Source organism: Thalassophryne amazonica, chromosome 15, assembly GCF_902500255.1.
Source record: "Thalassophryne amazonica chromosome 15, fThaAma1.1, whole genome shotgun sequence".
NCBI lineage: Eukaryota > Metazoa > Chordata > Actinopteri > Batrachoidiformes > Batrachoididae > Thalassophryne > Thalassophryne amazonica.
The window spans coordinates 45,181,979-45,209,350 of record NC_047117.1 but is presented as its reverse complement, the minus strand read 5'-3'; the positions used below and the strand labels follow the sequence as shown (position 1 = coordinate 45,209,350).

Here is a 27,372-nt window from a genome sequence, read left to right as displayed (position 1 = left end):
CTGTTTACACTTTCCAAATCATCCCACAATCATTTATAGGACTTTTTTTTTTTTTTTTTCATTTTTAAAAGAGCAGGTTTGACAAATCAGTTCAGGTTCAGGCAGCTGTTGTTCAAATATTGTTTTTTATATTTAGATTCCATTTATTCTGTTAAAGAAAAGTTATGCAATCCTACTTAAAATTGTTGGAAAAGCAAAACTGTCAATATGACAGAAAAACTAAGCTACTGTGTGTAACTTTACATTCAGCCAGTGTCACAGTGTTAAATTGTGAGACACAGGCCTCTTCCTCACTGGATTAAAATATACTGTGTCATTTTTGAAGTTGAGAGCAAATGCTATATCCATGATAAAATATTAATGTGTTTTTAACCTTTTCAGCATTATTTATAACATTTTCAAGCGAATTTATTTTAACTTAGACTTTGACAGAAACATGCAGAAAAAAATTATATTAAATATTACAAAATAAGTCATTTTTTGTCAATTATTCTTGTTTTCAATCAATCTAAAATCACTAAAAACTGCTCAAATAGGGCTTGCCAATAACATTTTAGAGGTATAAAAGCCTATAGCTTATCAAAAAGCGCCACATTAAATAAGACATCAACCAGGGAACGAAAATTTACCCAGACTGACTTCAAATATGAGTAAATTAAAGTAGACCTGCATTGAAATAAATGCAGTGAGATCTTTGGAACAAAAAGTTACTTATATTTACACATAAAATCCTTCTGAATGTAGTAAAGTAAATCTGCAAGCACATATCTGTCATTCAACAGAGAAATCTTCGTTTAAAAATGACAAATTTACAGCTAAAATTTTGCCCCCCGCAAAACTGTCAGCACATCCGGGACACTGCCGAGACGTCAAAGAGAAGACCCTATCCCAGCATGCATTGCGCGCACCAACTGTAATTTGTGGATTTACGTCAGTTTGCATGTCTTACAAAAGCACCTTTTTATTGTCTTATACGGAAGGATAGACTTTTTTTTAAAACTTCATATTGTCTTGCGGTACGTTTGGTGAGTATACATTTCTTTTATTTTTGCTTGAAAACAATTTTTGGGGACTTTTTCATGCACCCGTGTGATTGAGTGGTGTCGCATTGAAAATCTACTGTCTTTAGCCTCCGGTGTTACCGTCGTGGGGTATGGATACGGGACCCGCAAAGAATTCAAGTCATTAAAAACATACAAACCTCTCTAAGCGACCACGGAGCTCTGCGGCTTCGATTACCGAGACCGTGTAGTGCTGTGGATTTTGCTGCAACAGGTGTCACCGGCCGCTCCGCATCAAAACAGCGAGCGTAGTCTCTGGACTGTTTTGCCTAGTTGGCCGCACCTCCATTCAGTAGACAGGGAGGTGGTGCCAGCTGTACAGCAGACACGGGGGCGGTGTGAGTGGCCCGCTGTGGCGTTTACCGAGCCCGCAGACTCGGTAAGCGCATCGGAGGCAGTGAGAGCAAGGCGTCAGGGAAGAACGTCACCCGCTGTTGATGTCGCCGCTGATCTGAGCATGCAGAGCTGTATCTCGCATTCATTGCAGCTTACGTTTGGATGTTGAAACCAGGACGTGTATAACAGTAACATTACTAACAGATAAAATCACTTTCAATGCAGATCGGACTGAAGGCGCTAGAGCTCCGTCTTCTGCCGCACGTCACTGCAATGTCCCGGATGTACAAACAGTTTTCGCAGAGGGCCAAATTTTAGCTGCAAATTTGTCATTTTTAAACAAAGATTTCTCCGCTGAATTACAAATTTGGGCTTGCAGATTTACTTTACTGCATTCATAAGGGTCTTATAAATGCATATCAGCTATTTCTTTCTGAGATCTGACCACATTTATTTCAATGCAGGTCTACTTTAAGTACTTTTCGGGGCTTCGCCTCGTTGCATGGTATGTTCCAGGTTTCACCTCATGAAGTTGCAAAACAACTTGAGAGGGGATAACAGAATACAGGTGGCAGAATGAGGCATTGCATTTCCCATCTCCTGGATATCTTTACTATGAATCATTCAGAATTCAGCTTCAATGTGAGCATATATAAACAAACACACAAACAAACAAATAAAATAAATGGAGCAAAACTGCTCTGACTTTATAACTTCAAATCCCCTACCTCAAATAACAAATGAAGATATCTACATTGTCTGGTGAGAAGGTAACAACAATTTCATTTGTGACCCTTCAGAAATAAATACATTCACCCTACCCTATCGGAAATCATTCAGAGGAGTATGTTCCAGCCAGGCTGATTTCAGAGGGCGAGTGTCCTGCTCTCCTCCTCCCACACCCTGCCTTCCTATGCCCATGTCCCACCCAAACTTGAATGAATGAATGAGTTTATTCGGCACAAAATTCAAAAAAAAAAAAATTCAAAAAAAAAAAAAAAAACTCATAACAAAGCAACTTTACAAAGATCCCATGTGGCCGAAAGGGTGAGGGCAGAAGCAAAGCTTATAAAAAAAAAAAAAAAAAATTAAATTAAAAATAAATAAAATAAATAAATAATTCCTTATACTAAAAAAAAAAAAAGAAATATATACCAGGGCTCGACATAGCCATTTGCCCGCTGGCCCGGCGCAGATTTGGTCCGCTTTCGGGCCACTACAATTCATCAAATGATGGCCCGCTCGGGCCACTACAAAAATACGCAAAATTCTATTTTACCATGTTTTGCAGCGGCAAAGTCGAATTTCGTCACATCTCAGTGTCATCAAACTTCACAGAGTTCGCCATGTTTGTTTTGGTGGTCTTCTTTGTTTGTTTTGGTGGTCTTCTTTGTTTGTTTTGGTCTCACACCACAGACCAAATCTCGCATCGGGTATTGTTAGTCTTTTTGCTTAACGATTCCCTTATCGGTCCTTCCTGAATTTTATTAGTTGTTTTACTGTAATCCAAAGAGCGCATTCCAGAAGATACAACTGAATCAGCTAAATTTTTACCCTCATTTACAAAGTAATCATTAAAGTGATCTGCTATAGCTTTATTCACCATAACAACTTAACCATAACAACAGTACTTGTGTTAAAAACGGCAGGATATTCTTTAACACCTTTTCTCTTATTTATGACAATTTAAAATCTTCCAAGTACCCTTAATGTTTGTTTTATTTTTTTTTTCCAATAAATCACTATAATACTGCCTTTTACAAGATCGCATAATGTTAGTTTATTTTTATATGTCTCATATCTTTTCTCAGCATCAAATGTTCTTAGTTTTAGGAACTGCTTGTACAGAAAATTCTTTTTACATGCATTTTGCAGTCCCTTAGTGATCCAAGGTTTGTCAATATTTTGCTTATTTGCAACATTTGACACCAAAGGGCAATGTTTATCACATAAATTGGAGATAACAGAAATGAATGACTCATAAGATTGTTCAATGTCCTCAATGTAAATGTCACTCCAGTTTTGATCCCTTAAGCCCATTCAAAGTTTTTCCAAAGTTTCCTCTGTTATTTTTCTTTTGAAATTTGTACTTTCAGTATGGTCAATTTTGTCAGCTAAAGAATTCAAAACTACAAAAAAAGGCAAATGATCACTGATATCACAAATAAGTAGTCCCCCCTCTAAATTCCCCACGGTTACATTTGTAAGTATATTGTCAATAAGTGTCGCTGTATTCGGATTTATCCGAATACAGATTTATCCGAATATGTGCCACACCACCACACCACCACCCCGTTTACTCATCCTATTTATAGGAAAGAAATCATAACGCTCAAAATGGATAATGTCCATATGCCCCTCTTTCAACCACGTCTCAGAAATTGTGATAACTGAAAAATGTTTATTTGCACTATTTAAACAATCCTGAATTTTTGACAAGTTCATGGAAAGAATTCTGCTATTAAAATGTATGATGGAGAATGTCCCATTTAACACATTAAATTTGCTAAATTGTTCCTCAGAAAAATAACTGCAATGGTGAGTATTATTTTTAAGAAAAAACAATTTGGATCTATATTATGTTCAATATTATGAAATCTATGTTCAGTGTAATCACATTTTTTTTTTAAGTGGAGCTCCTGTGCAGGAGGAGTAAATCGATAAGAATCAGTTGACAGAAAATAAAAAAAATTGTAATCCACAAACCAAAAATGCAGCTAAACAAAGTATAGCTGCTAGATTTAAATATATTTGCGGTATAGGTTTTCGCAAAATTTGTCCCATTGCAAAAGAAAAACAAAACCACAAAAGAAATCACTACAAGTAAATGAAAAGGAACCAATAATAAGCATTGTCCTCCTTAGGAAGCAGTCACTTAGATTTATCCAGATCTGAGAACTCTCTTATTATCATAATTTTTGCTTTCTCTGGAGATCCAAAAAGCACAACCTGTTTATTTGATCCTATACCAACAAAACTGTTTAAGGACCTGTGGCCCACTCTTGGGCTGACTGTGCTGGAAATTATTAATCTTTCTTTAACTTCTGGATCTGTTCCTAAATTTTTCCAATCTGCAGTGATTAAATCATTATTTATGAAACCCAATCTTGACCCTAGTTTATTGAAAAACTATAGGCCGATATCAAATCTATCATTTTGCTCTAAAATTCTGAAAAAAGTGGTGTCAGGGCAGCTCGTGAACTATCTTCCTGAGAATAACCTCTTTGAGCCACTGCAGTCTGCTTTTAGAAAATATCATTCCAGACACGGCTCTCAATGAAGTGGTGAATGATCTTAAAATGGAGTCGGACACCACTACGGTTCTGGTGCCGTTAGATCTCAGTGCTGCATTTGATACCATGGATCATCATTCTACTTGATAGGCTGGAAAATCATTTTGGGATGACTGGGAGTGCCCTTGCATGGCTGACGTCATGCTTGACCAGTCGTTCTCACTGTGTTTTGTACAGTAACACTACCTCTAACCTTAGTGACATGAAATTTGGGGTTCCACAGGGGTCCGTCTTAGGCCCCCTGCTTTTCTCCCTTTATATAACACCCCTTGGGCACATATTGTGGCGTTTTGGGATTACCTTTCATTGCTATGCTGATGATACTCAGCTATACATGCCAATAACTGCTAGTAATCTCGTTCACATAAAATCCTTAGAAGATTGCCTTGCATCAGTGAGAAGTTGGATGTCTAGAAACTTCCTACTTTTAAACTCTGATAAGACTGAAATGATGATTCTTGGTTCAGTGAGACATCGGCATCAATTTGACCAGTTAATGCTTAGCTTAGGCTCGTGTGTCATACATCACACTGACAAAGTGAGGAACCTTGGGGTAATCGTGGATCCTACATTGTCCTTTGACCTCCACATTAGAGATATGAGGACTGCTTTCTTCCACCTGCGAAATATAGCACAGATTCGTCCCATCCTCTCTATGGTTGATGCTGAGACCCTGATCCATGCGTTTATCTCTTCTAGATTGAACTACTGCAATGTTCTACGAGGTCTATTAGATAATAAACCGACCCTTTTATTTATTTATTTTTTTTTACTATATGGATTTGAATGACGTGCGATTACACCAATCATGCTTGAACCCTCGTGTGCATGCGTGAGTTTTTTCACGTGTGTCAGTGACGTCATTTCCCTGTGGGCAGGCCTTGAGTGAAATGTGGTCCCGTCCTCTCGGCTGAATTCCTTTGTTTCACACGCTGCTCGAGACAGTGCGCATTGCTTTTTTACCAAAATTTTTTCTGGACCTGTGAGGAATATCCGAGTGGACACTATTCAAGAAATTAAGCTGGTTTTCGGTGAAAAGTTTAACGGCTGATGAGAGATTATGGGGTGTTTCTGTCGGTGTAAGGACTTCCCACGCAGCGGGACGTCGTGCAGCGCTTCCAGGCGCCGTCGTCGGCCTGTTTCGACCTGAAAACATCCTAATTTAAGGCTTAATTCACCCAGGACGTCGTGAGAGAACAGAGAAGATTCAGAAGAGGCCGGCATGAGGACTTTATGCAGACATTCCACTGTTTAAGGACATTTTGTAATGAAAGACGTGCACGCAAATTCGCCGAGTCGTTTCATGACGACTCGGCAAATCTGTTTGTGCCGTGACAGGAAAAACACCTCCGTGTTGAAAACCATTTGTAAAATTCAGGCGGCTTTTGATGGCTTTAAACAAGTGAGTAACTGAGAAATTGTTTAACAGCTTGGGCATGTTCCAACTTGCCCGTTAAGGTTTCCAACGGAGGTGTTTTTCCTGTCGCGACCCCCCGCGGTCGGGTCCGGCCCGACATAAGACTCTGCCCGCACGTTCTTTCATTACAAAATGTCCGTTAACAATGGAATGTCCGAATAAACTCCTCATGCCGACTTCTTCTGAAAGTTCTCTGTTCTCTGATGACTTCCTGGGTCAACAGAGCCTGAAATGTGGAAGTTTTCAACTTGAAACGGCGAGACGCTGCCGCCTCGAAGCGCAGATCGCCGTCAGGCACCGTGGACCGTCCTTACGGTGACACTACCAGACCAAAATCTCTCATCAGCCGTTAAAATTTGTACCGAAAACCAGCTGAATTTATCGAATGGTGTCCACTCAGTTGTGCCTTACAGTTTTGAAAAAAATTTGATCAAACAAAGCAGCAGTCTGAGCCATTCCTAAACAATGAAAAAAATCGACGAGAGGGTGGGCCACTCCTCACTCAAAGACTGCCCACAGGCGAATGACGTAACCGACAGGCGTGAAAAAACTCTCGCATGCCCACGAGGGTTCAAGCATGTCTGATGTAATCACACGTGATTCAAATCCATATGGTTTTTGAAAAAAATAATAAGGTCGGATACTTTTCTAATAGACCTCGTATTTTCTGGTTTACCACAGTCCAGCATTAGGGCTCTCCAATTGGTTCAAAACGCTGCAGCCAGACTTTTGACACAAAGCAGAAAGTTGGACCACATTACACCCATTTTGGCATCTCTTCACTGGCTTCCTGTCCCAGTGAGATCAGATTTTAAGGTTCTGCTACTAGTCTATAAAAACTGTTCACAGACTGGCACCTCCCTCCCTAGCTGACCTAATTAAACCTTATGTACCGGCCCCGGCCTTGCGTTCTCAGGGTGCAGGACTACTTTGTGTCCCTAGGGTGAATAAGAAGTCTGCAGGTCATAGAGCTTTCTCTTGTTGTGCCCCTGTTCTGTGGAATGATCTCCCTGCGTCAATAAAACAGTCAGATTCTGTGGAGACTTTCAAGTCCAGGTATAACATGCATTTATTTTCCATTTCGTACGGCTATCATACAGGTATAGTTTTGTTTTACACTTTTTACTTTAATTCATTTTATTAGGAAACAGAGCGTGCCGCCGCCGCCGCCTCAACTATATCTAAATTCTGGGTCTTTTAGTGACGCTTAGGGCTAGTGGCCGGCGATCACCTTAGTATTTCCTGTTTTTCTTGTTGTTTAATGCTGGCAAATTATACTGTATTTCTTGTCTTTCTGATGTCTGATTCTGTTTTTTTTTTCCCACTCTGTTTAAGGTGCAGCTCCATCCAGAGATGGGAGTTGTATTTGTGCTGGAGACCCTCCTGTCCTATGTGCCAACAGCATTTCCTGTATTTTCATTTTGTGAATTGTTTCTGTGAATTGTTCTGTAATTTATGTCTGTAGTATGGCCCAAGCAGAGGGTACACCCTTTTGAGTCTGGTCTGGTTGAGGTTTCTTCCTCAGAGAGAGTTTTTCCTTACCACTGTTGCTCTGGGGGTTAGTACGGTTAGACCTTACTTGTGTGAAGCGCCTTGAGGCAATTCTGTTGTGATTTGGCATATATAAATTAACATAAATTGAAAAAAATTGAAATTAATCCATTTAATTTAATCCATACTTTACAGTTCCTGGTCCAAGTTGCTTGTATTTATTTCAGGGGTTTTTTTTAGAGCTCTGGCTTGCCTTGCAATATCTGCATTTTTCTTTGTCAAATGTTCGTTTACATACACCTCAGTTCCTCTCAGCTTTTTTGTTGGCCTTAACAATTCGTTCTTAAGGGCACTTTCACACCAAAGGTTGCCTTTTTCTAGTTGAAGGTTCCAAGGGCCATAGAAGGCACAGGAGTCAACAGATCTTGCTCTTTTTCGCACTGAATATGCATGAGGGTAGGATGAACCTGCACGCCAAAAATCATTTTCACAGCATCAGTATTTCAGAAAAATTGCTAAATTTTAACATCTTTTTCACAGAATTTGGAGTCCCAAAATAAATTTCAAAATGTTGCATTCAGTGTCAAATGGTTTCTGTTTTAGAAATGGTAGTGCAGATGTTTCCTTGATATGTGTAGTCATCCTGGCAATACCAGTTTCAAATTTCATGGAAATTGGTCAATTCGTTCAGTTTTTATGCCAATTTAACTGAATTGTGTCGTTTCGTGTTAAACAAAATTATTGAATTTCCTCTCCTGAACATGCTTCAGTAACTTATGGTATATAGCACATTATTATTTAGAAAACATAGTTAAGAATGGCTTTAGTAACCATTTAAAGATTCACAACCAATTAAAACCTTTTACACACTGGCATGACATTTTTCACTGTATCACAAATCTTGACATAGAATCCGTGTTAAAAACCTGTCCTCTCCTGAACAATGGATAACATTGAGAATATAACTCAGTTTGTGACAACAGCAATTTTTCTGGAATGTTTGGGACCTAACTAAATCAGTCCTACTAGATATTGTCTCATTCAAAGGCATAGTTGAGAGATATTCACTTTAATGTTGTTAAAGTAAATGTCCTCTCCTGAACAGAGTGTCTAATACAATTGATTTAGACATCTCACATAAGAATAGGACACAACTAATTGACTGGAAAAGTCAATTATGACAAGTGCCCTGTTTAAAAATTATAAATAGCCTGACTTCAAGGTCAAGGGTTAACTGAGTGCAACTGAACAACACAACGGGCAGAGAGGTCAAATTTGATACATTGTATCATTTTTCAGTGGCAGCTGATTTGATTGGATTAGAAAAAGGGGAACATGTCCAGTTCACAATTTCAGCAATCTTTTGCACCCAGGCTATCATTAGCCTAGAGCTGGTGCTGCTGCAAGGTTGGGTAGGCCAGTGTTCAGGAGGGGACATCAATTTTTAACAGTCCAAGAATATGTCATTTTAAGGTAAGTTCTATTCATTATTTACACATTTTCACATGCACAGACTTAAAGTGAACAATCCTGTGAAATATCAGCAACTGCTGGACAAAGATCGAGAGAGAAAATCGAAACAATACGTTCCAATCAAGGATTTGACAGAGGTTGAGAATCGTGATCAGCGAGATAAATGGGCCGAAAATAAGAGACAACAAAGAGCTAAGAAAAAAAGACAACGTGACACTGAAGAAGAGGCACCCCCCCAAAAAACGATTCAAAGACTTAAGTATGGAAGAAAAGAAGGCATATTTCAAGAAAAAGATGTCGGAATCACGCAGCAAAGAATCAAGCCAGAAAAAAATCTGCAAAGAAAAAGAAGCGCAACGAACTGACAACTTGGAGTAGTTCTTCTTTAAAGAACAGCTCTCAAGGTGTTTACAAGTGCACTCTGAGGAGTACTGATACATAGAAACCATCATTGGTATTGCTGCTGTTTTACTGTTAACTGTTTTAAACATTTCTTTCTTGCTTAGCCAAAAGTTGAAGTTATATTTGTAGGCTTTTCATAAATAGGCATACCAGTACTAGGTATAAAACAGAGTACATTTCTGGATACTTCTTGTACTATTGTGTCTGTTGGAAAGGAAGCCAGTGTAATTATTCTGTTGTTGTTTTTCACTGTTTCTTGTTCTCATTTGAAACAAATAGGTTTCTCTAGAGTTAGGACGTTGGCATGTTAAAATGAGTGTTACGTAAGATTAAGAGCAAGTTTGTTTGGTTACTTGTGTTAAAGAAAATCAGATTTTCTTGTTTGGTGAACAAAGGTTTTGAGTAGTGTGTGAATACGCAACCATTTGTAGGTAACTTAGCAAGCCACTTTTTACCTATTGATCAGTTAAAAGGTATTTAGGACAATAAAACAACTTGATTTGTGGGTGAGTTATGTCAAATCATTTGAATCTAATATACCTTGGTCATTCTTACCAATGGATTGTTGAGAAGATGCTGTGTTAAACAAAATGTCCTCTCCTGAACTAATGTTCTTATACCCAAAAACTCACTCCACTGTAATTTCTTTGAGTGATTGGACTATTTTTACTTGCTCTCCTTTTAAATCAATAAGTAAAGCTGTGGCTCCAGGTCATTGGGGTGTGAATTATAATTCTTTCTCAATTAAATTTGTCATGTAATGTGATATAAAGAATTGTTCAGCCTTTTTTTATTATTACAGTTCATGCAACCGTGAAAAAGTGTTTTATTTTTCAAACAGAAGACATCATTCAGATTTGTTTGCTCAGATGTAATCATGTTAATTACATGATTGCAGTCATTTGTTGGATGCAAAGCGGTGTTAAACATGCTGTCCTCTCCTGAACAGAAAACCAAATTATGTGATACAATTTGATCTAAGCCGTGACAAAAAAGTAGAGGCAACTGGAAGCTGAAACTTTCTGGTGACCTAGCATTTTGGTGCATCTTCCTGAAAAAGGCATTTTAGCAGTGAACTTGGGCCTATTTCTCATTTGCACTCAGTTGAAGTGTGAGGTGACCCTTAAAATATACAGAAATATTCCTCCAGATACAAAATTTTCAAAAATATATCATCCAGTGTCTGATAATTTAGTCTCTTTGTGTTCCATAAACAGGTCCCTGATATATTGGTGCATTGTATGGGACCCAAGCCATTTATAGGGTGAACTATGACTACTAATGTGAATTTTTCACAAAATGTCAATTTTACCTTCCTGCAATGTTAGAACTAATTAATTTTGTACTTCCAAGTGACTTCCAGCCTTGATACTTGGCACAAATGTTTCCCAATATACACTCTGTGAAATAACGACAAGACTTTTGCATTATATTAAAGTTCATTTTTCAATGCTTTTGGGACTTTTAAGGCAACCTTTGGTGTGAAAGTGCCCTTAAGTTTCCTGTTTGCAAAAAATAATAACAACAACCGGTTTAGACTTTTTATCTTTTTTTGAAATTGAATGACTGTCTGCAATATCACGTGTCCATCCTGTCAGTTTTCCCCCACTTTCTCAAACCAAGCAGTGGATCAGCTGTTACAAAATTATGCCTGTGGCCAGAAGTAAATCTGTGATTGTATTTAGGCTGCACGATTACCTGCATCAGGCTGCATGATTCAGTGCTCGCTGTAGCAACATGTCCCCAGTTTTGCCTTTAACTGAAGGCTGGTGCATACATTTCCACAAGTGATCACCATTCAGCTACTTGAATTTTTAAGTCTTGTTAGGGTGCCCCCAGTGACGGCTGGTGAAAAACAGTCTTGGTGGGCTGCTGTGCCAATAGATTCCCTTGCCTTGTCCAGTACAGGCATTCAAGTGAACAGTCAGAAAATTACTACAATTCCACAATAATCATTTCATGTCCTTCTCAAATTCAGCAGTTTTACAGATAAAGTTAACCATTTACAGCTATATTAGGCCCCATTTCTACTTTGGAAAGGAACAGTATCAAATACAACACTCAAGTTCTTGAGCAAAGATCATTTCACCATTTGACACCAATTACACACACAGTACACCAAACTGTACTGCACTGCCATTATCTTCAGACAAACAGATCCTGGGGTTCACAATGACACCCCCTTAACAAAATAGAAAATATCACCAAATTTACACTCTTTCAAAATATGGAAAAATTCTTTAAGTGACAAAAGAACATTATGTACATACTACAATGTTCACACCACCTTCAGAGAGAGAGAGAGAGAGAGAGAGAGAGAGAGAGATGAGACAGTGAGTGTGAGAGAGAAAAAATTAAGGTAATATTTTGCATGAACATTACTAAGTGGAATGGAGGCAAACTAAAGAAGCTTGAAAAACAAATTAAATAACTTAACTAGTAACACCAAAACCTTTAAATTAAATTGGTTAAAATTAATTAACAGTGTAGAGGACAAAGCAAATTAAGTATACAAAACCACTTAATTAAATACATTGCTAAACTTGGGTTTGTCTTACTATAAGTGTCTTGTGTGTACTCAGTGGCTGAGTTAGAATTTCTTTAAAAAAACATGCAAATTGCTATTTTAGGCTTTTGTTTTGTTTTGTTTTTAAACTGAGCAAATAATTTGTTTTAGAGTGTGGAATACTCCAAAGCATATTTCACTTCTGTGGACTGATCCTCATAACGTGTAAAGTGAAATCAAAATACCAGCATGGCTGCAGCTTTGAACACTGTTACAAACAGCCCCAGCCCCAGCCCTCGTTTCCACACCAGGAGCAACATTCGAGAATAAATCCGAGCAGCTCGTCAGCTCACCTGAGCTGAAGAGGTGGATGCGCTCCTTTTCATCCGCGCAGATCAGCAGCCTCCGTGACGTGTGCGCGCTGAGTGTGAATGAAGCCTGACACAGTTTATAACGAGTCAGACAAACCTCTCTCCTCCAACCGGGATGTGCAATTGTCATTAAACCACGAGAAAGATCTGATGTGCGCACCTCCATGCGCCTCCAAAACGATCCCCGCCAAACTTTGGTGTCATTGATTTGATTAGTTTTGTCCCGTTTTAAACCTCAACAGAGTTCTTCAACTTACTCCAGCAAAACACACGGAGACAAAATAAAAATAAATAAATATAATCCAAACGTCGTCATCACCATCATCTCTTCCTGCCTGACTGACTGACAGCAGCAGCATCACGTATATCACTGACTGTAGCAATCTAACGTTCCCGCATTTTTGTAGCAAGGGCTAAAATTCCGGCGCCCCAAAGCCATTAATTTTGGCAATGTTGATTTGCCAAATAGTTATTAATTTTCCCTAGCAACTACATACAATTGGTTATTTCGCTGCACTTCAAGGGCGCTTGAATGAGCGCCCAAGATGAGGAATGATACATTCTCTGCTTCTGTCGGTGGAAATGCACTGTTGAATGAGAGTCATCATTCACATTACATGTAGGCACATACTATTAAGTAAAACTGACATTGATAATACTTTTTAAATATATATTATGACTTTTCCTCTCCACATCTAGTTGGGCAGCGCCCGAGCGCCCCCTATGGGCCAGCTGCCACTGGGTGCCCCACCTTTAGTGTTTGTATGGCCACAGTGAACACTTAAGTGTTGAAAATATTTTCAGAAAGGTGTTGCGCTATCTGCTCTGGAGGAGAACTGTTTTTGCCATTTCTCACTACAGTCAATCAAACCTCGGTGCTGACCACATTGGCTGCAGCATTTAACAGAGAGCGCCAGACATAAGAACCTGACATCTTACATTTTTGACTCAAACATAAATTTGAACATAACACCACGTCGTCATTTTAAGCAGAAACAAGGTCGTTTTAAGCAGAAACTCGGCGAAATTCCGTGACGCTTTGAAATGACCGTCAAGCAGTGAACACATCAGCCAGCAGTTTGTTTAGCCGTGGCACTCTGATCGCTAAATCCATGTTTTATGATGAAATAATGCTGAATTTATGTGGAAATGATTGTTGTACAAAAGCTTCAGATAACTGTCATTGAGATAGATGATGATTGGAGTGCAGTTTTAAGCAGAAAAGAGGTGTTAATCCGTGAACCGCGGCTAATGACGCATGTGCAATGAAGGCAGGGGGGACTGATTTTTAGGGAGGACTGTTCAGTCTGTGACACCGGCAGAAAATGAATGTGTTTAATGGTGAAATGCTCTCCACTTGCAAAATGCACTTATTTGGTTACAACTCAGTTTGTGTGATGTGTTAAAACTACTTAATAAATTATCCTCACGCAGACATCTGAACTCCTAAGTCTGTCACAATTACGTCGACTATCAAAATAATCTGCAGCTAATTTAATAATCAACGTCATTGTTTATTGTTTTAAGATTTGTTTTTCTCTCAAAGCTGCTGCTGTACCTTCAGCTGCCTTTCCGTCTTTGACACACATGCAGACAACCTAAACACAAATGCACTTCAAAAACTTCCATTGATGAGCTGAACATCTTGAAGTCCAGTCGGAAGAAAACATCAGTAGGAGAAAAGTGTCTTCAACAACACCACCAGAGGTCAAAGCTGCAGAAGAGACCTTCTTCTGGTCCCGAGAATCCAGCATAACATCACCTGCTTCTAAATAAAAGGCTCTTTAAACAGCAACTATTTTATTATTATTTTTTAAAAGCTGTTTCATTTTATATTTTAACAATAAATTAATGATCATTAAAAATGTCCATGAAGTCAAAGTTAAGTCAAAAGACATTTGCACACGTAGAAGCTCTCCCCTTATTATGCACAATTTTAAAACATTCACAATCACTAGCCAAATTCATATTTTAGAAATGACTGTCCTGGTCACAACATTGATAAATTCTCTCCTGTTGCATTTATAATAAACATTTGTATTTATTTCCAGTGTCTGTTTTTCTGGTTGAAATGAGACTTTAAAAAAAAGTACAAATTTTCATGCTATTTTATTTGTCCAAAAATAAATGTCCAAGGTTCCTTATGTTAAACAAGAAATGATCTAATTTGAAATAACAGGTGGTTTTAATTTACAGGTGAAGAAAAGTTTCTAAAGAACCATTTATTTATTTGATATTCTAATTACAAGTGTTCTAAACTTTTTTGCAGTAATCAGAAATTTTGAGGTAAAAAAAAAAAAAAAACATTTGCAAGGATTTTTCTTCAGAAAACTGCTCTATACGAGTAAATGAGTAGTCCTGTAACACTACTCATTTATAGTCCTGTTTCTTTTTGTAGAGATCAGTGGGTTCTGTACTGTTCTGTTTTGTAGAGATCAGTGCTTTCTGCCACTAGTCTTCTGTGTTTTGGCCCGACGCGTTGTTCCTACTGGACAGCGCAAAGCTACGTCACAGTTCAGAGCGGTGAAAGTTGGACTGGGTTGAACTTTGACCGCGTCAGCCTGTCGACAAGCAGCAACGCGCGCTCCCATCAGAAGCATCGGTGTAGCTTGACTTTTGACGCAACGGGTCTGACGCCTATAAAAGCAACGTGTCCCATTGATAATAATGCTTTTTAGACCAATTTGTGATGCCCCTGACGCTTCTAACGCATCTGGTGTGAAAGGCCCTTTAGAATCAGCCATAAAAGATTACCAGAACCCACAAGATTACCCTATTATCCTAAAAGAACTGCAGGACAAAATAAAATCAACTGAAACCAAGAAGGCCTGCGGTGTTGACATCCTAAACGAATAAGCAAAGTGCACATCTCAGGCCACGCAGTGCATTATGGGTATGCTAAATTTTTCGGCTACCAATCCACATTCAAAGACGGCGGAAAGCAGTGAGGAGTGCTATGATTTGGACCATTTCAACCGCTGGAAAGTTGACGATTTAAAGTGTTTTTGTAAGCTCCGTGGATTGCCTGTAAGACTGCGTACGGCAGTAGAGAGAAATGGAAAGAAGCTGGCTGCCTTTGCTGCATCGGTACAGAAACTACCGTCGGCGCAGACAAAGGAAGAAAAGAGAGCTACAGTCGAAAATGATTACCGGTCCTTGTTGATAGTTGGAGCCAAACAAATTTCTGACCCCTTGAAGGCAACTGACGGATGATTAGACGAAGTCCAGGGTCCGAAACTGTGGATAGTGCAGAATATTTGCTAAGCAGGGATGAGAAATCGCTACTCCACCGGCTTCGTAATGACTACAATATGCACATATACCTCTTGGTATCACTTTTTTTTTTTGATAAGTTGACAGACATACAATAATATGTGCATGCATGCAGTTTGTTGATAGAACATATCAATATTACACGCCACGTCATTCATGGCGCGACATTACAGTCATAAGGCAATGCACGAAAACGGCGCCATCAACCACATTATAATTCTGCATGGTTTCAGGATATTGACAAAATAAATGTGTGCAAAAAACTTACAATTTTAGTCCATCATTTAAGTCCATCTGGATCTTTCTTTTCTGTGGGGAAATTGTGTAGAATGAACGGAGGTTTCGGTGGAGCCTTGCACTCGTGTATTTTCAGCCACCTTTCAAGCCTAGAAATTCCATTCGAGCATTTGAAAACAGCACAGTACGCACCTGTCATTATTGTATGCATCACTTAAGGCTTAAAGCCTTTGAAACAATCCCTGTAAGCGTTAACTTTCACAGTCCTCAAATGCTACCGTATACGAAATTCAATGGTGTGTTTGGTAGCTGGAATTTTTGACCAGTTTGAACAACAGATTCGCAGATCCGTTGCGTACTTCGCTTATTGATTAAATTCACATATTCCAAATTCCAACTGACCACATTAAAGCTCTAACATTGCCTTAGCCCCGGGATCTTACCCAAAATTTGGAACCAAGGACTGATCATGCCGTTCCACAAAAGCAGCAACAAACTTGACCCTAATAACTACTGTGGTGTCTGTGCCATTAGCAACCTCAAGGAAATCTTCTGTAAGTCTTTTTACCAAATAATCAAACAACAGACCATATTTTCACCCTCAGCACCCTTATTGACAACCAAATAAACAAAAACAAAGGCAAACTATTCTCCTGTTTTGTAGCTTTCAAAAAAGCAATTGATTCAAGTGAGGTTGGAAGAAAAACTTATGATATAAAGTCAATGTACACAAACAAGTGTGCCATTAAGATTGGCCCCTGCTTTCCCCAAAGCAGGGGGGTTAGACAGGTATGCAGTTTAAGCCCAACCCTCTTCAACATATACATCAATGAATTGGCAAAATCATTAGAACAGTTTGCAGCATTGGGCATCAAGCTAGTGGACACAGAAATCAAATGCCTGTTTTTCACAGATGACCTGGTATTGCTGTCTCCAACCAAAGAAGAGCGACAACAACAACTTTACTTTCTACACAATTCCTCCCAAATCTGGGCCTTGACAGTGAATCTAACCAAGACAAAAAATATGATATGCCAAAGAGTACCCAGCCTCTAGTCACTCAAATATCATTTCTTCCTGGATAAGACGGCCCTAGAACACAAACAAACTACGCCTACCTCGGAATAAACATCAGCACCACTGGCAATTTCAACAAAGCTGCAAATGACCTGAGAGACAAGGCAAGAAGGGCTGTTTATGCTATCAAAAAAGAACATCAAAGTATACATCCCAATTCAAATCTAGCATAAATATTGAATTCTGTCATACAACCCATTTCTCTATGATTGCGAGGTCTGGGGCCCGCTTACCAACCAAGACTTTGCAAAATGGGACAAACAGCACACAGACTCTGCATATAGAATTCTGCAAATCTGTCCTCCATGTCCACTGGAAAACACCAAACAAAGCATGCAGAGCACAATTAGAACGACAATGCCCACTAATTATTAAAGTTCAAAAGAGAGCAATTCAATTTTATGACACCAGTACACTCCATAACAAAGCCCTGATCTAAAGGGAGACCGTAAAGAGATGCCCTCTCAGCCAGCTGGTTCTGGGGCAAACACAACCAGAGCCACCAAACACAAACCCCATTAGAAACCTAATTATAAGAAAACAATGTGACGCTTTGGGGAAAAAAAAAAAAAAAGAGGAAATTGGAATGCTATTTGGCCCTAAACAGACAGTACTCTGTGGCAGAATACCTGAGCACTGTGACCAACCCAAAGCTCAGGAAATTATTTTTTTAAAGTATATTTATTGGCTTGTTTGTGAATACAACGCGTGTTACAATATTACAAAGAATAACATTCCTAATTCAGCTTGTATGACTTATAAACATTTTGGCAAATGGCCTTGTAAACAGAAGTAAGAAATAATAAGTGAAAATATTTTGGTTTAAATTTTAGGAGTGAACAGAGTTGCAACAACCTCAACAAAAAGCTGAACACAGAAAAGAAAGAAAGAGGAAAAAAAAGGACGAGAGGTTACAATGATTGCAGCCGTGTTTCAATGTTCACATAAGCCTTATTTTACTTGTTTATAAATGAATGTGCAATATTAAGGGGTCAACTATGGTTTCATATATTCTATTATGGGTTGCCACACATTGTAAAATTTCTGGACATCATCAGACAACTGGTATCTCAGCTTTTCAATATGTAATATACTCATAAATTCCATGAGCCAGACTTGAAACTGAGGTGGAGAGTCTGATTTCCACAATTTTAAGATCCATCTCTTTGCAATAACTATTCCGTAAGCTATTACTGTGTGCAAGTTTTTAAATCAAGGTTTTTATAGTGTGGTGGAATATCCATGAAGAGCAGTTTCTGGGTCCGGATGGATAGTCATTTTCAGTGCACGAGAGTACGATTTAAAAAGACCCCAGAATTCCTGAAGCAATGGGCAGAGCCAGAATTGGTGCACCGGGGTACACTATGCTGTCTTACATTTGTTACAAAGGGGGGAGGCTTGAGGAAAAAATATGTGTCACTTTGCTTTTGAGTAGTGCAACCTAATCCAATCCAGCTTTATTTATAAAGCTGGATATATTTTAAAATCACGCACAGGGTCCAAAGTGCTGTACAATAAGACAATAAAATACATAAAAATAACTCAAATACATTACAATAGAAAAAAACATTTAAAATGCACACAGCTCACAGGCACAGCATTTCACACTTAGTGTTAAAAGACAATGAAAAGAGATGAGTTTTTAAAAGTGATTTAAAATGCACAAGTCATGAAGTCTGTCTAATATGCAGTGGCACATCATTCCAAAGATTTGGTGCCGCCATGGCAAAAGCCCGGTCCTATGTAAAACCTTGAATTGGATCAACTGAAGCCTAGCATTTGTTGAACACTAATAGAGATTGTTTAATGCTAGCTTCCATATTTCATCCTGAATCGTGATATTAAGATCCCCCTCACATGTTTGTTTAATTTTCATCGCGGGTTGAGCAATTTTCTGTTAAAAAAAAAAAAATTTAACCAGCGAAGAAACCAACCCCTTAGATTCTGGGGAGCCAAGTACGATTTTAAAAAAGGGTTTTCCTCTGGAAAGTAATCAAATGGAAAAAGATTCTGTCTCATAGTTTCTGTTACAAAAAGTAGAAAAAGTGCATTTTGGGCAGTGTATATTTTGTTTGTAGCTGCTCAAATGTACAAAGTTGAAAAATAAATATCTGTTTGGAATGAAGCCTGTCTGGTCTATACGTACCAGAGATTCAATGCATTTGTTAACCTACTAGCTAAAATATTAGTAAATATTTTACAATCTAGATTAAGCATAGAGACTGGACGATATGATGCTAGATTAGCTTCATCTCTATCAGGTTTTAACAAAAGTGCTATATCTGCCTGATATAATGTTGGAGGCAGTGCTTTTAATTCAAAGGAGTGGAATAACATTCTCATTCTCACCTTCTTGGAGATTTTTTTTTTTCTTTTAATTTGGCACTAAATCCATCCAGTCCGGGAGCCTTTCCATTAGTTAATGTCCTTATGGAATTTATTATTTCTTCAGTTGTCACTGGGCTATTCAAAATCTCTCTGGAGTCTTCATCCAGTTTTGGAATGGGAACATCATCAAGCCAGGAATCCACATCTCCTTTTGCCTTAGATTTATATAACTGTTGATAGTATATGAAAAGCTTTTGTTAATTGCCTTAGGACGGGTAAGACTAATCACCAGATGAGGATGTTATTCTGTGTACTGCACGGCTACTTTGTTGTCCTCAAAGTTGTCAGGCCAACAATGTATGTGGCTAATCACCCAACTCAAAATACCGCAATCAGAGTCTGGACATTTGATCACTAACTTGCTTAGTCAGAATAGTATTATATTCATATTTTAAAATGGCAATTTCTTGTAAAGTTTGACTGTTGCCATGCTGTCTGTAGCCAGTCTGCAGTTGTGTTAGTGTTTCATCAATTTCTTTTAATCTTGAGTTTCTTTGTTTTTTCTGTGCCGCTTCATATGAAATAACATGCCCTCTCATCACCGCCTTAAATGTCTCCCATAAAATAGAATCGGATGTGTCTGAAGTGTCGGTTTGTATAAATTCCTCAATTTTTTAAAAGATATTTACCAAAATCAGCGTCATTTATTAAGGAAGTTCTCAGCCTCCATGTGGTATCTTGTTTTAATCGGCTGAGATCAAGTATAACACGGGTTGGTGCATGAGCCAAAATCAAAATAATGTAATATTTACTGTCTATAGCATTAGTTAATAGTTTTGAGTCTAATGCTGCGTTCACACCAGGAGCAATCAGACGCCACAAATTCACGGGGGTCGCGTGGCGACGGACACGCCACCATCGCCCGGTGTGTCGCTCTGCTTTTGCTGCAAAAATTCGCCCCGGTGCGTCATCAAATAGGAGGAGGTTCCATTCCGCTCACCGGCTCAGGTTGTCAGTCAAGTTAACATGACGGACCTTGATCGCACGGAGCGAGTTGTTGTGGAAAACTGACAAATGTCATGACACGTTCCCAATTCGGGGAGTATCATTATTTGCTGCAGGAGCTGCGTCTGGATGACAGCCGCTTTCAGCGGTCCTTCCGCCTCTGCAGGACCCAGTTTGAGGACCTCCTGTCCCGATCACGCGCACACATGTAAACAAAAGAAAAAAAAAAAAAAGAAACTCCGCTGCCTGCTGTGGGGCTGCAGCTCACTCTTCCCCAAAAAACTCTGTCATAATTGTGTATAGAAACCAGTCACCATTTGTTTTATTATACATCTGTGTAGTTAAGTAAAATAATCTCCATGTACGATTCGCTCGCACGCGCACGTATAATGAAAAAAGAAACTCCGCTCCGCCTGCTGTGGGGCTGCTCCTCACTCTTCCACCAAAAAACTGTCATAATTGTGTTTAGAAACCAGTCACCATTTGTTTTATTACACATCTGTGTAGTTAGTAAGTAATATAATGTCCATGGACGACTCGCTAGCGCGCACGTAAATTATCAAGAGAAAGAAATTCCGCTCCCGCTGCTCGCTCCAAAAACTCTGTCATAATTGTGAAATAAAGGACAAAAGAGACATAAGTCCTGCTCACAGGCTGCTACCAGAGACAGGACATGTTCACATCTTCAGTCAAACTCCAGACATCTCCACATCACTACATATTCAGTCCCTGATTGGTCATTGCGGCGCGACAAGATGAAAAAGTTCAGACTTTTCAACTTGGGGAGGAGGGCAACGCGACGTGACGCAATATCGTGCCACAAACGCGCCATTGCTCAAAATCGCTTCACTCACGTCGCTTCATTCGCGTCCATCGCGTCACGCTGCATGACTTGGCGCCAAAACGCGTCGTTCCATAGGGATTACATGACAACCTGTCGCTGCTGTCACTCGCATCGCACCCGGTGTGAACGCGGCATAATAGGAAAAAAATTAATCCGGGAGTATGAATTATGCACTTTAGAATAGAAAGTATAATCTCTATCCATTGGGTGTTGCAAGCACCAGATATCTACTAAGGTAATTGAGGAAACAAGACTATTTAAAACAACTGAAGCATTTGTGGGTCCTGTCTGTTTTTGTGAAGAGTGATCCAAACGGTAATCTAATATCCCCTGACAATAGTAAGCCAGACCCCTGACATTTCAGATCACCATAGTGACCCCTCTATTCACACTAGAGGACTACCTGACAACCTGCTGCCATTTGAACTTACCTCTACTGGTGGTTGGCTCTCACTGCGGTATTGTATCACTTCCTGTTCCGGAGCACAGCGGTGTTTTTCTGTATCTGTTAGCTGTTTAATCTGCGCAGTTAGATTGATCTAGTTATCTAGATTACGATTTGTTTCCCAGTGTAATCTTTACGTGCCTTAACTAAAGCACTCCTTCTGCTGAATCACCTCTAAATTATTTACACATTATTCACTTTGCGTGTTTTTAGGAATCCGCTAGCTTAGCGTAGCTACTAGCTCTTAGTCGATTTAGCATGGCGGCTTCTCCTGTCTCTCCCGCACTTTTCTGCTCTGGGTGTGAAATGTTTAGTTATTCCTCGGCCTCCTTTAGCAGTAACGGTACTTGTAATAAGTGTAGCTTATTCATAGCTTTGGAGGCCAGGCTGGGCGAATTGGAGACTCGGCTCCGCACCGTGGAAAATTCTACAGCTAGCCAGGCCCCTGTAGTCGGTGCGGACCAAGGTAGCTTAGCCGCCGTTAGTTCCCCCCTGGCAGATCCCGAGCAGCCGGGAAAGCAGGCTGACTGGGTGACTGTGAGGAGGAAGCGTAGCCCTAAACAGAAGCCCCGTGTACACCGCCAACCCGTTCACATCTCTAACCGTTTTTTCCCACTCGACGACACACCCGCCGAGGATCAAACTCTGGTTATTGGCGACTCTGTTTTGAGAAATGTGAAGTTAGCGACACCAGCAACCATAGTCAATTGTCTTCCGGGGGCCAGAGCAGGCGACATTGAAGGAAATTTGAAACTGCTGGCTAAGGCTAAGCGTAAATTTGGTAAGATTGTAATTCACGTCGGCAGTAATGACACCCGGTTACGCCAATCGGAGGTCACTAAAATTAACACTGAATCGGTGTGTAACTTTGCAAAAACAATGTCGGACTCTGTAGTTTTCTCTGGGCCCCTCCCCAATCGGACCGGGAGTGACATGTTTAGCCGCATGTTCTCCTTGAATTGCTGGCTGTCTGAGTGGTGTCCAAAAAATGAGGTGGGCTTCATAGATAATTGGCAAAGCTTCTGGGGAAAACCTGGTCTTGTTAGGAGAGACGGCATCCATCCCACTTTGGATGGAGCAGTTCTCATTTCTAGAAATCTGGTCAATTTTCTTAAATCCTCCAAACTGTGACTATCCAGGGTTGGGACCAGGAAGCAGAGTTGTAGTCTTACACACCTCTCTGCAGCTTCTCTCCCCCTGCCATCCCCTCATTACCGCATCCCCGTAGAGACGGTGCCTGCTCCCAGACTACCAATAACCAGCAAAAATCTATTTAAGCATAAAAATTCAAAAAGAAAAAATAATATAGCACCTTCAACTGCACCACAGACTAAAACAGTTAAATGTGGTCTATTAACATTAGGTCTCTCTCTTCTAAGTCCCTGTTGGTAAATGATATAATAATTGATCAACATATTGATTTATTCTGCCTAACAGAAACCTGGTTACAGCAGGATGAATATGTTAGTTTAAATGAGTCAACACCCCCGAGTCACACTAACTGTCAGAATGCTCGTAGCACGGGCCGGGGCGGAGGATTAGCAGCAATCTTCCATTCCAGCTTATTAATTAATCAAAAACCCAGACAGAGCTTTAATTCATTTGAAAGCTTGTCTCTTAGTCTTGTCCATCCAAATTGGAAGTCCCAAAAACCAGTTTTATTTGTTATTATCCATCGTCCACCTGGTCGTTACTGTGAGTTTCTCTGTGAATTTTCAGACCTTTTGTCTGACTTAGTGCTTAGCTCAGATAAGATAATTATAGTGGGCGATTTTAACATCCACACAGATGCTGAGAATGACAGCCTCAACACTGCATTTAATCTATTATTAGACTCTATTGGCTTTGCTCAAAAAGTAAATGAGTCCACCCACCACTTTAATCATATCTTAGATCTTGTTCTGACTTATGGTATGGAAATAGAAGACTTAACAGTATTCCCTGAAAACTCCCTTCTGTCTGATCATTTCTTAATAACATTTACATTTACTCTGATGGACTACCCAGCAGTGGGGAATAAGTTTCATTACACTAGAAGTCTTTCAGAAAGCGCTGTAACTAGGTTTAAGGATATGATTCCTTCTTTATGTTCTCTAATGCCATATACCAACACAGTGCAGAGTAGCTACCTAAACTCTGTAAGGGAGATAGAGTATCTCGTCAATAGTTTTACATCCTCATTGAAGACAACTTTGGATGCTGTAGCTCCTCTGAAAAAGAGAGCTTTAAATCAGAAGTGTCTGACTCCGTGGTATAACTCACAAACTCGTAGCTTAAAGCAGATAACCCGTAACTTGGAGAGGAAATGGCGTCTCACTAATTTAGAAGATCTTCACTTAGCCTGGAAAAAGAGTCTGTTGCTCTATAAAAAAAAGCCCTACGTAAAGCTAGGACATCTTTCTACTCATCACTAATTGAAGAAAATAAGAACAACCCCAGGTTTCTTTTCAGCACTGTAGCCAGGCTGACAAAGAGTCAGAGCTCTATTGAGCTGAGTATTCCATTAACTTTAACTAGTAATGACTTCATGACTTTCTTTGCTAACAAAATTTTAACTATTAGAGAAAAAATTACTCATAACCATCCCAAAGACGTATCGTTATCTTTGGCTGCTTTCAGTGATGCCGGTATTTGGTTAGACTCTTTCTCTCCGATTGTTCTGTCTGAGTTATTTTCATTAGTTACTTCATCCAAACCATCAACATGTTTATTAGACCCCATTCCTACCAGGCTGCTCAAGGAAGCCCTACCATTATTTAATGCTTCGATCTTAAATATGATCAATCTATCTTTGTTAGTTGGCTATGTACCACAGGCTTTTAAGGTGGCAGTAATTAAACCATTACTTAAAAAGCCATCACTTGACCCAGCTATCTTAGCTAATTATAGGCCAATCTCCAACCTTCCTTTTCTCTCAAAAATTCTTGAAAGGGTAGTTGTAAAACAGCTAACTGATCATCTGCAGAGGAATGGTCTATTTGAAGAGTTTCAGTCAGGTTTTAGAATTCATCATAGTACAGAAACAGCATTAGTGAAGGTTACAAATGATCTTCTTATGGCCTCGGACAGTGGACTCATCTCTGTGCTTGTTCTGTTAGACCTCAGTGCTGCTTTTGATACTGTTGACCATAAAATTTTATTACAGAGATTAGAGCATGCCATAGGTATTAAAGGCACTGCGCTGCGGTGGTTTGAATCATATTTGTCTAATAAATTACAATTTGTTCATGTAAATGGGGAATCTTCTTCACAGACTAAAGTTAATTATGGAGTTCCACAAGGTTCTGTGCTAGGACCAATTTTATTCACTTTATACATGCTTCCCTTAGGCAGTATTATTAGACGGTATTGCTTAAATTTTCATTGTTAAGCAGATGATACCCAGCTTTATCTATCCATGAAGCCAGAGGACACACACCAATTAGCAAAACTGCAGGATTGTCTTACAGACATAAAGACATGGATGACCTCTAATTTCCTGCTTTTAAACTCATAAAACTGAAGTTATTGTACTTGGCCCCACAAATCTTAGAAACATGGTGTCTAACCAGATCCTTACTCTGGATGGCATTTCCCTGACCTCTAGTAATACTGTGAGAAATCTTGGAGTCATTTTTGATCAGGATATGTCATTCAAAGCGCATATTAAACAAATATGTAGGACTGCTTTTTTGCATTTATGCAATATCTCTAAAATCAGAAAGGTCTTGTCTCAGAGTGATGCTGAAAAACTAATTCATGCATTTATTTCCTCTAGGCTGGACTATTGTAATTCATTATTATCAGGTTGTCCTAAAAGTTCCCTAAAAAGTTCATTCAAAATGAAGTTAAAATGCTGCAGCTAGAGTACTGACGGGGACTAGAAGGAGAGAGCATATCTCACCCATATTGGCCTCTCTTCATTGGCTTCCTGTTAATTCTAGAATAGAATTTAAAATTCTTCTTCTTACTTATAAGGTTTTGAATAATCAGGTCCCATCTTATCTTAGGGACCTCGTAGTACCATATCACCCCAATAGAGCGCTTCGCTCTCAGACTGCAGGCTTACTTGTAGTTCCTAGGGTTTGTAAGAGTAGAATGGGAGGCAGAGCCTTCAGCTTTCAGGCTCCTCTCCTGTGGAACCAGCTCCCAATTCGGATCAGGGAGACAGACACCCTCTCTACTTTTAAGATTAGGCTTAAAACTTTCCTTTTTGCTAAAGCTTATAGTTAGGGCTGGATCAGGTGACCCTGAACCATCCCTTAGTTATGCTGCTATAGACGTAGACTGCTGGGGGGTTCCCATGATGCACTGTTTCTTTCTCTTTTTGCTCTGTATGCACCACTCTGCATTTAATCATTAGTGATCGATCTCTGCTCCCCTCCACAGCATGTCTTTTTCCTGGTTCTCTCCCTCAGCCCCAACCAGTCCCAGCAGAAGACTGCCCCTCCCTGAGCCTGGTTCTGCTGGAGGTTTCTTCCTGTTAAAAGGGAGTTTTTCCTTCCCACTGTAGCCAAGTGCTTGCTCACAGGGGGTCGTTTTGACCGTTGGGGTTTTACATAATTATTGTATGGCCTTGCCTTACAATATAAAGCGCCTTGGGGCAACTGTTTGTTGTGATTTGGCGCTACATAAAAAAATTGATTGATTGACTATTAACTGAGGACATGGTAAAGGCTGAGAAGAATATTTACCTGAGAAAGGCCAGTGAGCGCAAACTCCTCAAACACACCAACATAAAAACAAAAGAAAACATCTGTACTGAACGTGTACCTATCTCCTATCCCTCTACCTTCCCACTTTCTAGGGCTGCAGCTATCAATTATTTTCGTAATCGAGTATTCTATCGATTATTCTGACGATTAATCGAGTAATCGGATAAAAAGTACTTTTGCGTTTTTAACAACATCAACAGTCCAGGGCTGTCCCTAAGCAATGGCACAATGTCGCTGCGTCATCACGGAGATTGTCAAATTTAGTGTTATCCCTTTCTGTTTTCCCTGGTAATCATTTTTTTTTCAAATCTTTACAGGTTTTGGATCTTTCCTGATGTCAGGAGCTCAGCCAAAGTCTTGACATTTTGCTGAAATGGTGATGGGATGTGGCTTTCTATTTGTAACTTGTAAAATTTAACCATCTTAAGTTTTTTTTTTGTTTTTTTTTTTTTAAGGTTGGTGAACTGGGTCCCTGCGTGACTTTTTTTTAAATCCCTCTTTCTCTGTGATTCAGCAAAGCATTTCAGCTGGAGGTTGAACATGCAAGCCTCGCAGTTTTTTGTTTTTTTTTTGTTATTATTATTATTTATTATTATTAGGGCCCGAGTAGGCAACGTCCTACGAGGACCCTATTGTAATTGCGCTGTTTATTATTATTATTATTATTATTTTATTATTATTATTATTATTATTATTCTCACTCTTGAAATCGAAATTTCGGCCTCTTCACATGCTCAAAAACTCAAACTTTCCAAAGTCATCCAGCCGGATCCGAAATTCGATATTTTGGGGGCGTCGCACATGGTCGCAGAAAAATCGCGAAATAGCGACCCCTAGAAATTTTCAAAAACCCCTCCGCATTGGGCTTTTTTCGTCGTAGCCTCACGAAATTCGGTACACATATTTACCATGCCAGGATGCACGAAAAAGTCTCTTACTGTCATGGTGAAATATCAACAGGAAGTCGGCCATTTTGATTTTAAGTTTCGATTTTGAGCAATTTTTTGCCATTTTTGGCCATTTCCACTACTTACATTTGAACGAACTCGTCCTAGGGATTTCATCCGATCGTCTTCAAATTTGGTCAAAATCATCACAACACAATGGTGATCAAAAGTT

The 27,372-nt window shown here is 39.4% G+C and overlaps 1 protein-coding gene and 1 long non-coding RNA gene across 5 annotated transcripts in view; both read right to left on the bottom strand.

The window, feature by feature from the left end:
- The window catches only part of LOC117525997 (CREB-binding protein-like), a 103,877-nt gene that overhangs the window by 56,777 nt on the left and 19,728 nt on the right, over positions 1-27,372 (bottom strand). The window lies entirely within an intron of this gene.
- On the bottom strand, positions 14,617-14,799 carry LOC117526003. The gene is made up of 2 exons (XR_004565192.1): positions 14,768-14,799; positions 14,617-14,716 (listed from the first exon to the last, which is right to left on the bottom strand). It is a non-coding gene; the product is annotated as an uncharacterized LOC117526003 (long non-coding RNA).